General features: G+C 40.9%; 1 non-coding gene across 1 annotated transcript; it reads left to right on the top strand.

Moving 5' to 3' along the window:
* Nucleotides 1-9723: 9723 nt before the first annotated feature.
* TRNAY-GUA (transfer RNA tyrosine (anticodon GUA)) lies at nucleotides 9724-9795 on the top strand. Its single transcript has one exon. It is a non-coding gene; the product is annotated as a tRNA-Tyr (tRNA).
* Nucleotides 9796-13336: the final 3541 nt, after the last annotated feature.

The following is a 13336-nucleotide window of genomic DNA, read 5'->3' as shown; positions in this document are numbered from 1 at the left end:
TAAAGTTTAAAAATAAAATAAAATTAAAAAAAAAAAAGAAGACTAGTGAGTGGGGCCCCTGTCCCCCTTCTGATGTCTATGTCAGAAGCTTTCTCTGTCTTTTTTACCATAATAAAACTTCTTCCACACTAAAAAAAAAAAAAAAAAAAAAAGAGAGAATTCCAGAAAAACATCTATTTCTGCTTAATTGACTATGCCAAAGACTTTGACTGTGTGGATCACAATAAACTGTGGAAAATTCTGAAAGAGATGGGAATACCAGACCACCCAACCTGTCTCTTGATAAAACCTGTATGCAGGTCAGGAAGCAACACTTAGAACTGGATGTGGAACAACAGACTTTTTCCAAATAGGAAAAGGAGTATGTCAAGGCTGTATATTGTCACCCTGCTTATTTAGCTTATATGCGGAGGACATCATGAGAAACGCTGGGCTAGAGGAAGCACAGGCTGGAATCAAGATTGCCAGGAGAAATATCAATAACCTCAGATATGCAGATGGAGAAGGCAATGGCACCCCACTCCAGTACTCTTGCCTGGAAAATCCCATGGATGGAGGAGCCTGATAGGCTGCAGTCCATGGGGTCGCTAGGAGTCGGGCACGACTGAGCGAATTCACTTTCACTTTTCACTTTCATGCATTGGAGAAGGAGATGGCAATCCACTCCAGTGTTCTTGCCTGGAGAATCCCAGGGACGAGGGAGCCTGGTGGGCTGCCGTCTATGGGGTCACACAGAGTCGGACACGACTGAAGAGACTTAGCAGATATGCAGATGACACCACCCTTATGGCAGAAATCAAAGAGGAACTTAAAAGCCTCTTGATGAAAGTGGAAGAGGAGAGTGAAAGTTGACTTAAAGCTCAACATTCAGAAAACGAAGATCACGGCATCTGGTCCCATCACTTCATGGCAAATAGATAGGGAAACAGTGGAAACAGTGTCAGACTTTATTTGGGGGGGCTCCAAAATCACTGCAGATGGTGATTGCAGCCATGAAATTAAAAGACACTTACTCCTTGGAAGGAAAGTTATGACCAACCTAGATAGCATATTCAAAAGCAGAGACATTACTTTGCCAACAAAGGTCCGTCTAGTCAAGGCTATGGTTTTTCCAGTGGTCATATATGGATATGAGAGTTGGACTGTGAAGAAAGCTGAGCACCGAAGAACTGATGCTTTTGAACTGTGGTGTTGGAGAAGACTCTTGAGAGTCCCTTGGACTGCAAGGATATCCAACCAGTCCATCCTAAAGGAGATCAGTCCTGGGTGTTCATTGGAAGGACCGATGCTGAAGCTGAAACTCCAATACTTTGGCCACCTGACACGAAGAGCTGACTCATTGGAAAAGACCCTGATGCTGGGAGCAATTGGGGGCAAGAGAAAAAGGTGACGACAGAGGATGAGATGGCTGGATGGCATCACCGACTCTATGGACATGAGTTTGAGTGAACTCTGGGAGTTGGTGATGACCTGGGAGGCCTGGCGTGCTGGGATTCATGGGGTCAAAAAGAGTCAGACACTACTGAGCGACTGAACTGAACTGAACTGAATGATGGTAATGACAGCTAATCTGTATTTTTTAAGGATTTATCATATGCTAAGTGATACAGATATTTTCTGTCATTTTTAAATCACAAATATTGTTTCACTATTTCAAAAAAAGAAAAGTAGGACTCAAAATGATAAGAAAACTTGTTCAAAATTATGTAGCTGGCATGTGGCATAGCAGGAATTTGAAGACAGGCAGTTTGAAACCAGGGCACAGCATCTCACATCTTCACTTTATTATTGTTGTTCAGTCTCTCAGTCGTGTCCAACTCTTTGGGACCCCATGGACTGCAGCATGCCAGGCTTCCCTGTCCTTCACTGTCTCCGGAGTTTGCTCAAACTCAAGTCCATTGAGTCAATAATGCCGTGCAATCATCTCATCCTCCGTTGCCCATTTTCCTCTTGCCCTCAGTCTTTGCCAGCATCAGGATCTTTTCCAGCGCATCAGCTTTTCACATCAAGTGGCCAGAGTATTAGAACTTCCGCTTCAGTATCAGTCCTTCCAACGAATATACTGAGTCCTTCACTTTATACTGAGAAAATAAGGGAGCAGCAAACTAATTATTTTTCAAGAAGGAAATGGTAACCCACTCCAGTGTTCTTGCCTGGGGAATCCCAGGGACGGGGGAGCCTGGTGGGCTGCAGTCTATGGGGTCGCACAGAGTCGGACATGACTGAAGCGACTTAGCATCAGCAGCAGTAGCAGCTTAGTAGCTCAGTCGTGTCTGACTGTTTGCAATCCCATGGACTGCAGCCCGCCAGGCTCCTCAGTCTGTGGGAATTCTCCAGGCAATGCTGGAGTCGGTAGCCTATCCCTTCTCTAGGGGAACTTCCCTACCCAGGAATTGAATCAGGGTCTCCTGCATTGCAGGCAGATTCTTTACCAGCTGAGCTACCCAGGAAGCCCTTTCAACTTTAAATAGTGTTAACTGTCTTTGTTCTAAACCTTTGCTTTCAAATTTGAAGGATAGAATTAGATGATTAAAAAAGACCATTTAATATCACTGGGTGTTTAATTTTTCCACTGGAAGAAAGTAAAAGAGCATTTATTAACAGATTTTTCTCTTTAATAAACTTAAGAGCCAACACAGATTGAAATAAAGCCTTGTAAATTAAAAAGAAAAAAACCTGTAAAATTATTTGTGACAAGGCTTATCTTTCCTGAAATAAATAAATGAAACTATATTCATCTCATGCATAGTAATTATTAACTATCAGTAAGACGTCTCATCAGAAAAGGAAAGACCCACTATTTTATAAAACAAAATGGTCAGGGCTTCTTGATGTGTCCAGATCAATGTGAGTCTGAAGGGATTTCTTGCTCATAAAACTTAAAGTTAGGATATGATTTATTCCTTAAAAATAAATGAGGCGGCCCTGGTGGCTCAGTGGTAAAGAATCCATCTGTCAATGTTCAATCCCTGGGTCAAGAAGATCCTCTGGAGAAGGGAATGGTTACCCACTCCAGTATTCCTGTCTGGGAAATCTCATGGATAGAGGAGCTTGGTGGGCTATAATCCATGGGATCACAAAGAGTCTGACACTAACACTTTCACTTGAACAAATCAGAACATTATTAACAAAGATAAGTAGCAGAATGGAAAAAAAATATTTATACTACCAGACAAATGATTAAAAATCCAAGGCACATGATTACATGTATCATTTGACAAATCAACTGAGAAGACAAAATGTGAAAAATATGGAAAGTATATCAACAGGCAAGGGATGGAATGATAACTACCAAAAACACTGAAATGTTTTCTCAAACAACAGAGAAAGATGTAATTTTCACTTATGAGATTGGAAAAAATTAAGAGGTTTGGTAAATATCTAGTATTGAAATGGTCACATACATGCACTGTTGGCTGGAATTTAAAGGGTACAGTTTTGGGAAGACAACTTGAGAGTATCAACATTTGAAGTGTATACACCCTTGACCCAGCTCTTATCTTCTAGGAATAGATCCTGCAGAATTATTGTAGAAATGCACAAGGTGCAGATCAAGAAGTGATCTGGATACTGCTACATTTATTGTAGCAGTATTTAGTATAAATTAGACTGTTCAAAGGAGTCCGTCAAGGCTGTATATTGTCACCCTGCTTATTTAACTTATATGCAGAGTACATCATGAGAAACGCTGGGCTGGAAGAAGCACAAGCTGGAATCAAGATAGCCGGGAGAAATATCAATAACCTCAGATATGCAGATGACACCACCCTTATGGCAGAAAGTGAAGAGGAACTCAAAAGCCTCTTGATGAAAGTGAAAGAGGAGAGTGAAAAAGTTGGCTTAAAGCTCTACATTCAGAAAACGAAGATCATGGCATCTGGTCCCATCACTTCATGGCAAATAGATGGGGAAACAGTGGAAACAGTGGCTAACTTTATTTTGGGGGGGCTCCAAAATCACTGCAGATAGTGATTGCAGCCATGAAATTAAAAGACGCTTACTCCTTGGAAGGAAAGTTATGACCAACCTAGACAGAATATTAAAAAACAGAGACATTAATTTGCCAACAAAGGTCCATCTAGTCAAGGCTATGGTTTTTCCTGTGGTCATGTATGGATGTGAGAGTTGGACTGTGAAGAAAGCTGAGTGCTGAAGAATTGATGCTTTTGAACTGTGGTGTTGGAGAAGACTCTTGAGAGTCCCTTGGACTGCAAAGAGATCCAACCAGTCCATTCTGAAGATCAGCCCTGGGATTTCTTTGGAGGGAATGATGTTGAAGCTGAAACTCCAATACTTTGGCCAGCTCATGCGAAGAGTTGACTCATTGGAAAAGACTCTGATGCTGGGAGGGATTGGGGGCAGGAGGAGAAGGGGACGACAGAGGATGAAATGGCTGGATGGCATCACTGACTCGATGGACATGAGTCTGAGTGAACTCCGGGAGTTGGTGATGGACAGGGAGGCCTGGTGTGCTGCGATTCATGGGGTCGCAAAGAGTTGGCCACGACTGAGCGACTGAACTGAACTGAACTGAAGTGAGACTGTTCAACAATAGGGGAATGCTTTTTTGAATTGCTGCATATTATGATTATTATGGAGCAAATCATTATGAAATGACCAGAAAAGTTCTCCAAATAAATTGGTGGGGAAAAAAATCAGGTCACAGAATAATACATTGAGTGCAATGTCATTTATTTTAAAAAAGCAAAACTAAAGTTGTCTGTGTCTACTAATTTCTATATAAAAGTGTACATATTAAACTTGGAAGAAATGTTAACACTAGAACATTAGAATCAAGGCGAGGAAGGCCTTAGTGAGGAACAGAGGTAGAACTTTTTAACTCTGGACTTTCACATTGTTTAAAGTGTTTACCATGAGTTTTCATTCATGTATTACTTGTATGTATGTACATGGAAAAGAAAAGTGAAAATGGGAGTCCCTCACGTTTGCATGCTAAGTTGCTTCAGTTGTGTCCGGCTCTTTGGGACCCCAGGGACTGTAGCCCACCAGGTTCCACTGTCCATGAAATTCTGTAGGCCAGGGACTGTAGCCCATCAGGTTCCACTGTCCATGAAATTCTGTAGGCCAGGGACTGTAGCCCACCAGGCTCCACTGTCCATGGAATTCTCTAGACAAGAATATTGGAGTGGGTGGCCCAGGGATCCAACCCACATCTCCTGCAGCTCCTGCACTGAAGGCAGATTCCTTTTCTTCTGAGCCACAGGAGAAGTCGCTCAGACTTTCACTTGTCCAACTCTTTGCGACCCAGGCCAGAATACTGTAGTGGGTAGCCTTTCCCTTCTCCAGGGGATCTTCCCAACCCAGGGATCAACCCAGGTCTCCCACATTACAGGCAGATTCTTTACCAGCTGAGCCACAAGGGAAGCCCAAGAATACTGGAGTGGGCATCCTATCCCTTCTCCAGCAGATCTTCCTGATCCAGGAATCGAACTGGGGTCTCCTGCATTGCAGGCAGATTCTTTACCAAGTGAGCTATCAGGCTGTATGTATGTATTCTTAAAAAAAAAAAAAAAAAAAAAGAATAGATTTAAGCTGTCGGAATGACAGTGTTAAAATTTTGTATCATTTAAAGATTTATACATGTAAAAATATAAATTAAATGTTTTCTAAATAAGCTTTTTTTTTTTTTTTTTTTTTTAGTGGACATGTTGAATTTGAATGTCTACTAGACCAGTACTTCTCAAACTGTCTTAGGCTACGAACAATTTTGTTTTATTTCCAATTCATTGCAGATCAATGTTTGTTCTTACTGCATGTGATTGGAACTCACCCCATGCCAAGTACAACTTATCAAGCAAATATGACAACATCCAAACTGGTCTACACCTTGTGCAACGAGATAAGAACATTGCTGATGGACTTGAATGAGGTGAAGTGAAACTGCTATAAAAGTTGTTAAACTCATTCTCATTTTTGTACTTAGTCTGTTGCAGATAACAAATGATTTGTGGATGGGCTCCAGTCAGAGGGCCACAATTAAGGCAGAATTGTATCAGATATTGAAGTGAGATGTTGAGTAGGCAGCTATATTTTGGGGTCAGAAGTTTAGGAGGGAGACCCAGACTGAAACCACTCTTTTTGTTGTTGTTTAGTTGCTAAGTCAGATCTGACTCTGTGACTCCATAGATTGTAGCCCGCCAGGCTCCTCTGTTCTTGGGATTTCCCAGGCAAGAATACTGGAGTGAGTTGCCATTTCCTTCTCCAGGGGAACTTCCCAACCCAGGGATCAAATCCGCTTCTCCTGCATTGGCAGGAGAGTTCTTTACTGCCAAGCCCCCAGGGAACCGTCAGTCAAATTCTTAGGCTGGATTTTCTCCCCACATTGTCATCATAGATAAAAAGAAAACAATATAATGATTTTCTTTCACTTTGTGCAGAGGAAACTCCCATGGTTGTGATCATTCTTCCCATTTCCCCCAGATGTTGTGCAGCATATTTAAATTTCTGATTTACAGGAATGTGGGTTAGCTATTGAAATAGGATACAGTAGATTGGGACATCCCGTAAAGTTTTAAATCTTAAATACAACCAGATATAAATACAAGGTTTGTATTTATACAAAATTCAGCACCAACAATTCCTTAAAGTGTAAAAAGAACTAAAACTTGAACTACTTTGGCTATAATAATATGTCTATTTTGGAACAATTTCTCAGATTATGTTATTGATTAATATATTCAGTCAAGTACTTTTTAAAAGTTTCTTGTAACCATTAGTCAATATCTGTTGAATTTTCATTAAAGATTAATAAATTATTATATAAAAATACTTTGAAAACTGTAAATCCAAATCCCATTCCATTATTGCAAGATTTGGGGAAAAGGGAAGGAATCAGAAGAATTCTTCAAGTGTTCAAATTGTGACATTATGCCCTGTGATCTGGTTTGTTCCCATAAAAGCACAAAATATAGAAACACTTCCTCTATAATTGATACTATTTCCTTTATATCATTTAAGAGAGCATTAGTTCTGCCTCACATTCTTGGAAGAAATGTTTACAAATTTCATTATTTCAAAGGCATGGCATTTTTCTTGATAGGTTTGCTCAAAGTCTAAGAATCTAAGAATAGTAGACTTCTTAATTTAAAAGAATACAGAATAACTGAAGTGGGGGTGAAATTCATTTCAATAAGATTTTTAACTAAAATTGGTTTCTGTGATGAAGATTGCTTTCTTAAAAAGTAGCTATCATCTTATGCTTAATTTAGTAGGAAAAAACTTGGACCAAGAAATATACACAATATACATGAAATTTTGAGAAAGCACTTCCTAATGCTATGGTTTAAATAAGAAATCATATCACTGTAGCTTGAAATTGTGATCTCCTTTTTAAAAATCAGAAATATTCATCAAGTCTCAGAATGAGTTCATATGATGAACAGAAGTGAGTAAAACAAATAAGATTTCTGTTAACATGTAACCAAAATATTAGGCTACTTAAATGAATAAATACATCAATGCTAAATATAATTTGATTATCTCCATTCAGCAATCCCAGTTATTCTTTCCTGGTTGACCAAATTGCTCAGGCTTAATATCATTTTATAACAATTTATTATAATATAAGCACTAAAGGTTCCTCTTTTTTTGAGGTTTCTAAAGGCTATTAAAGAGCCATATTGCAGAAAACATATAAAGAAAATTTTCTTAGTTTTTTTTCTGTTAATAAGTGCTAGATTTCAATCTGAATAGTATTTTCTTTTCATGGGGACCATTGTTTACCTAAGTGATATTTATTGAGTTCTACCAATGAAATAATCATCAAAAAAAGCAAGAGAGTTCCAGAAAAACATCTACCTCTGTTTTATTGACTATGCCAAAGCCTTTGACTGTGTGGATCACAACCAACTGTGGAAAATTCTTCAAGAGATGGGGAATACCAGACCACCTTACCTGCCTCCTGAGAAATCTGTATGCAGGTCAGGAAGAAACAGTTAGAACTGGACATGGAACAACAGACTGGTTCCAAATAGGAATAGGAGTATGTCAAGGCTGTATATTGTCACCCTGCTTATTTAACTCATATGCAGAGTACATCATGAGAAACACTGGGCTGGAGGAAGCCCAAGCTGGAATCAAGATTACCAAGAGAAATATCAATAACCTCAGATATGTAGATGATACCTCCCTTATGGCAGAAAGCAAAGAACTAACGAGCCTCTTGATGAAAGTGGAAGAGGAGAGTGACAAAGTTGGCTTAAAACTCAACATTCAGAAAACGAAGATCATGGCATCTGGTCCCATCACTTCATGGGAAATAGATAGGGAAACAGTGGGAACAGTGTCAGACTTTATTTTTGGGGGCTCCAAAATCACTGCAGATGGTGATTGCAGCCATGAAATTAAAAGATGCTTACTCTTTGGAAGGAAAGTTATGACCAACCTAGACAAAATATTAAAAAGCAGAGACATTACTTGGCCAACAAAGGTCCATCTAGTCAAAGCTATGGTTTTTCCAGTAGTCACATATGGATGTGAAGAAAGCTGAGTGCAGAAGAATTGATGCTTTTGAACTGTGGTGTTGGAGAAGACTCTTGAGAGTCCCTTGCACAGCAATGCGATCCAGCCAGTACATGCTAAAGGAAATCAGTCCTGAATATTCATTGGAAGGACTGATGCTGAAGCTGAAACTCCAATCCTTTGGCCACCTGATGAGAAGAACTGACTCATTTGAAAAGACCCTGATGCTGGGAAAGATTGAAGGCTGAAGGAGAAGGGGACGACAGAGGATGAGATGGCTGGATGGCATCATTAACTCGATGGGCATGAGTTTGAGTGAACTCCAGGAGTTGGTGATGGACAGGGAGGCCTGGCTGCAGTCCATGGGGTCGCAAAGAGTCAGACACAACTGAGAGACTGAACTGAACTGAATGAATTAAAAGTTCTCTGTTCACCATACAGCTTTGGCAAAGATTAAAATAATAAATGACACATCAAACACACTGTAGTTTAAATTATACTGTGAGTTGCCATTCCTTCTCAACAGAGATGATCTTTTTCAGATAGCACATATCTCTATTGACTGGGTGGCCATTGTTCACTGAATTCCGTATCACATCTGGTTTGTGGAAAGACCGTATCCAGATATTGGAGTGAAGGTTTTGCACACATCAAGTTCCTGGTGTCATCATATAATACTCTCCATCTACTTCCCTTGGGGTGTCATATTGTTTTTAATCTGTCCGTTCACACCTCAGGGACAATCATTCTTTTTTTATGTTTTATATTTGGCTCATTAGAGAACTAGTTAGTTCATTAGAGAACATTGCTGAAGGCCTCAGCTTCCAGTCATATATTCTGCCACATTTAGTGTTCATCATGGGTTACACATCTAGGTTTAATCCCTGGGTCGGGAAGATCCCCTGGAGAAGAGAATGGCAACCCACTCCAGTATTCTTGCCTGGAGAATTCCATGGACAGAGGAGTCTGGCAGTCTATAGTCCATGGGTTTGCAAAAGAGTCAGACACGACTGAGAACACTTACAGATGCACAGTTTACACAGAAGCCCACTTATTTACCTTGAATTCTATCAAACCTGGTAACTGGTCTTTAAAGACAGAAGATCCACTAGTGACTAGAATGTCCAATAGTCTTTCCTGGGAGAGTGGGTGATAAGCTCATTACTGAAGGGAATGGTACTCTGTTAGAGTCATTGTTAACTTTACCCTTCAGTTACAGATTTGTTGTCTTCTCAAAGGGCTTCCCTGGTGGCTCAGATGGTAAAGCGTCTGCCTGTAATGCAGGAGATCCGGGTTCGATTCCTGGGTCGGGAAGATCCCCTGGAGAGAAGGAAATGGCAATCCGCTCCAACACTCTTGCCTGGAAAATCCCATGGACGGAGGAGCCTGATAGGCTACAGTCCATGGGGTCGCAAAGAGTTGGACACGACTGAGCAACTTCACTAGACACAGACAACTTCTGAGTAGAAGCTGGCTGCTTTCTGCAGTCACAATCTGCTTTCCATCACCCAGACAGCTGTTTTAGCAACATATCATCTTGATTTATGGTCACAAAGAATGAAAACCTCTGCTGTTCAGCATCATCTCCCTTATCTGATACATTGGTAGTAATTCTCTCATGCCATTTAAATGCAACATTGGGATTGACACGCACAGCCTTTTATAAAGTAGATAACTAAGAAGGGCCTACTGCTCAGAGAACTCTGTTCAATACTCTGTAATAACCTGTATGGGAAAAGAAGCTAAAAAAGAGCAGGTATATGTATAACTGATTCACTTTGCTGTACACCTGAAGCTAACACAATATTGTAAATCAACCATACTCCAATAAAAACTAAATAAAGAAAATAACCAGGTGGTAACATGGTCTACACATTGTGAATGGAGTAATATCTGTAATCGATAATTTGTAAATTGATCAACAGCCTTCACTACTTGAGGGAGAAAAGGCTACCATTTACATGGAAATTGACGTCACATGGGCTCATCAATCCCCTGGAGGAGGGCATGGCAACCCACTCTGGTATTCTTGCCTGGAGAATCTTATGGACAGAGGAGCCTGGCAGGCTACAGACCATAGCGTCGCACAGAGTCAGTTACAACTGAAGCAACTTGGCACAGCCTGGCAAGGGCTCATCGGTTACCAGGGACTAATTAAGTCTTATAATTAAGAGGATTGGGTAGTCGTGTGAGTGAAGCAGGGCTTGGCTGAGCAGGGGGGCTGCATAAAAAGCAAGAGAACAGCCATCTTATATGGCGTGACCACACACCTGGTCACTCACAACTTCTATTTGACTGGGCTATGAATCTGAGATTCCCATAACCCCCTCCTGTGGTCTAATTAATTTGTTAGATTGGCTAACAGAACTCAGGGAAACACTTACTTGAGTTTACCAGTTTATTAAAGGTTGTGGTAAAGTCTGGAGAAGGCAATGGCACCCCACTCCAGTACTCTTGCCTGGAAAATTCCATGGACGGAGGAGCCTGGTGGGCTGCAGTCCATGGGGTCACGAAGAGTCAGACACGACTGAATGACTTCACTTTCACTTTTCACTTTCGTGCATTGGAGAAGGAAATGGCAACCCACTCCAGTGTTCTTGCCTGGAGAATCCCAGGGACTGGGGAGCCTGGTAGGCTGCCATCTATGGGGTCGCACAGAGTCGGACACGACTGAAGTGACTTAGCAGCAGCAGTGGTAAAGTCCATAGAGTGCCAGATGAAAGGATATAGAGGGTGAGGTTCCTGAGAGCAGGAGCTTCTGTCCCTGTGAAGTTGGGGTACATACAATCTGGATTCATGAATGTGTTCACAGATCCAGAAGCTCTCTGAACTCATACTGTTGAGATTTTTACAGAGGCTTCATCTCAGAGACATGATCAATCAACTCCATTACTGGCCCTTCTCTCTTTTTAGGAGAATGAGGGGCAAGGCTGAAAATTTCAAGCTTTTAATCACAGCTTGTTTCCCTGGTGGCTCAGATGGTGAAGAATCTGCCTGCAATGCAGGAAAACTGGGTTAAGCCCTGGGTTGGGAAGATCCCCTGGAGAAGGGCATGGCAACCCACTGCAGTATTCTTGCCTGGAGAATCTCATGGACAGAGGAGCCTGTTGGGCTATAGTCCATGGGGTCTCAGAGAGTCAGACACAACTAAGTGACTAACACAATCATAGCTTGGTCTTCTTGGTGACCACCGCTCATTTGGGAGCTATTCAAGGGCCTATGAGAGTCACCTCATTAGAACAAAAGACACTCCTATTACTCAGGAAATTACAAGGGTTTCAGGAGTTCTCTGCCAGGAACTTGGAGCAGAAACGTATATGTGTGTGTGTATTTTTATATATATATATTTCTATAATTACACACATGGTGATTGTCTTAGGTAGTGTGGTACTTAGGGTAAGAACAAAGGGAATAGATGGGTAGAGTAAAAGGAAAAATAGTGAAACAGGTAGGATGCATATCATAAAGGATCTTGTAAGCCACGTTGGAGAGTTTTGTGGTTACCACATTTTGGATGAGATTTTTTTGAATTTTATTTCTCTTAGAAAACTATTAGTTGAGAGAATAAAAACCAAAAATGGATCTTCGAAGCAGTTTAAAATTGGAACAGCTTTTATGAAACAATATTTTAATGAATTAAGATTAAGCAAGTCAGAACTATATGTCTCAAATTTTCCTTGAAATGTACATAAGTACCACAACAGCATAGTTTATTAAAAATCTGGAAATTGATTAGTAAACACAATAAGCCACTAATCACAATAAACAGCATATCTTCTTCATCACTTAGCTGTTCAGTTCAGTTGCTCAGTCATGTTCAACTCTTTGTGACCCTATGGACTGTAACATGCCAGGACTCCCTGTCCAGCACCAGCTCCCGAGGTTTACTCAAACTCGTGTCCACTGAGTCAGTGATGCCATCCAACCATCTCATCCTCTGTCATCCCCTTCTCCTTCAGCCTTCAATCTTTCCCAGCATTACGGTCTTTTCAAGTGAGTCAGCTCTTCGTATCAGGTGGCCAAAGTATTGGAGTTTCAGCTTCAACATTAGTCCTTCCAATGAATATTCAGGACTTATTTCCTTTAGCATGTACTGGCTGGATCGCCTTGCAGTCCAAGGGACTCTCAAGAGTCTTCTCCAACACCACAGTTCAAAAGCATCAATTCATCAGCGCTCAGCTTTCTTTATAGTCCAGCTCTCACATCCATACATGACTACTGGAAAACCATAGCCTTGACTAGATGGACCTTTGTTGGCAAAGTAATGTCTCTGCTTTTTAACATGTTGCCTAGGGTGGTCATAACTTTTCTTCCAAGGAGCAAGAGTCTTTTAATTTCATGACTGCAGTCACCATCTGCAGTGATTTTGGAGCCCCCCAAAATAAAGTCTGTCACTGTTTCCACTGTTTCCCCATCTATTTGCCATGAAGTGATGGGACCAGATGCCATGATCTTAGTTTTCTGAATGTCAAGTTTTAAGCCAACTTTTTCACTCCTCTTTCATCAAGAGGCTCTTTAGTTCTTCTTTGCTTTCTGCCATAGGGTGGTATCATCTGCATATCAGAGGTTATTGATATTTCTCCCAGAAATCTTGATTCCAGCTTGTGCTTCACCAATTCTGGCATTTCTCACGATGTACTCTGCATATAAGTTAAATAAACAGGGTGATTGTATACAGCCTTGACGTACTCTGTTGTTCCATGTCCAGTTCTAACTGTTTCTTCCTGACCTGCATACAGATTTCTCAGGAGGCAGGTCAGGTGATCTGGTATTCCCAAGTCTTTAAGTATTTTCTACAGTTTGTTGTGACCCACACAGTCAAAGGCTTTGGTGTAGTTAATAAAGCAGAAGTAGA

Source organism: Bubalus kerabau, chromosome 5 (assembly GCF_029407905.1).
Source record: "Bubalus kerabau isolate K-KA32 ecotype Philippines breed swamp buffalo chromosome 5, PCC_UOA_SB_1v2, whole genome shotgun sequence".
NCBI lineage: Eukaryota > Metazoa > Chordata > Mammalia > Artiodactyla > Bovidae > Bubalus > Bubalus kerabau.
Note: the sequence above shows the minus strand (reverse complement) of the source record. Positions and strands in the feature narration are given on the sequence as shown.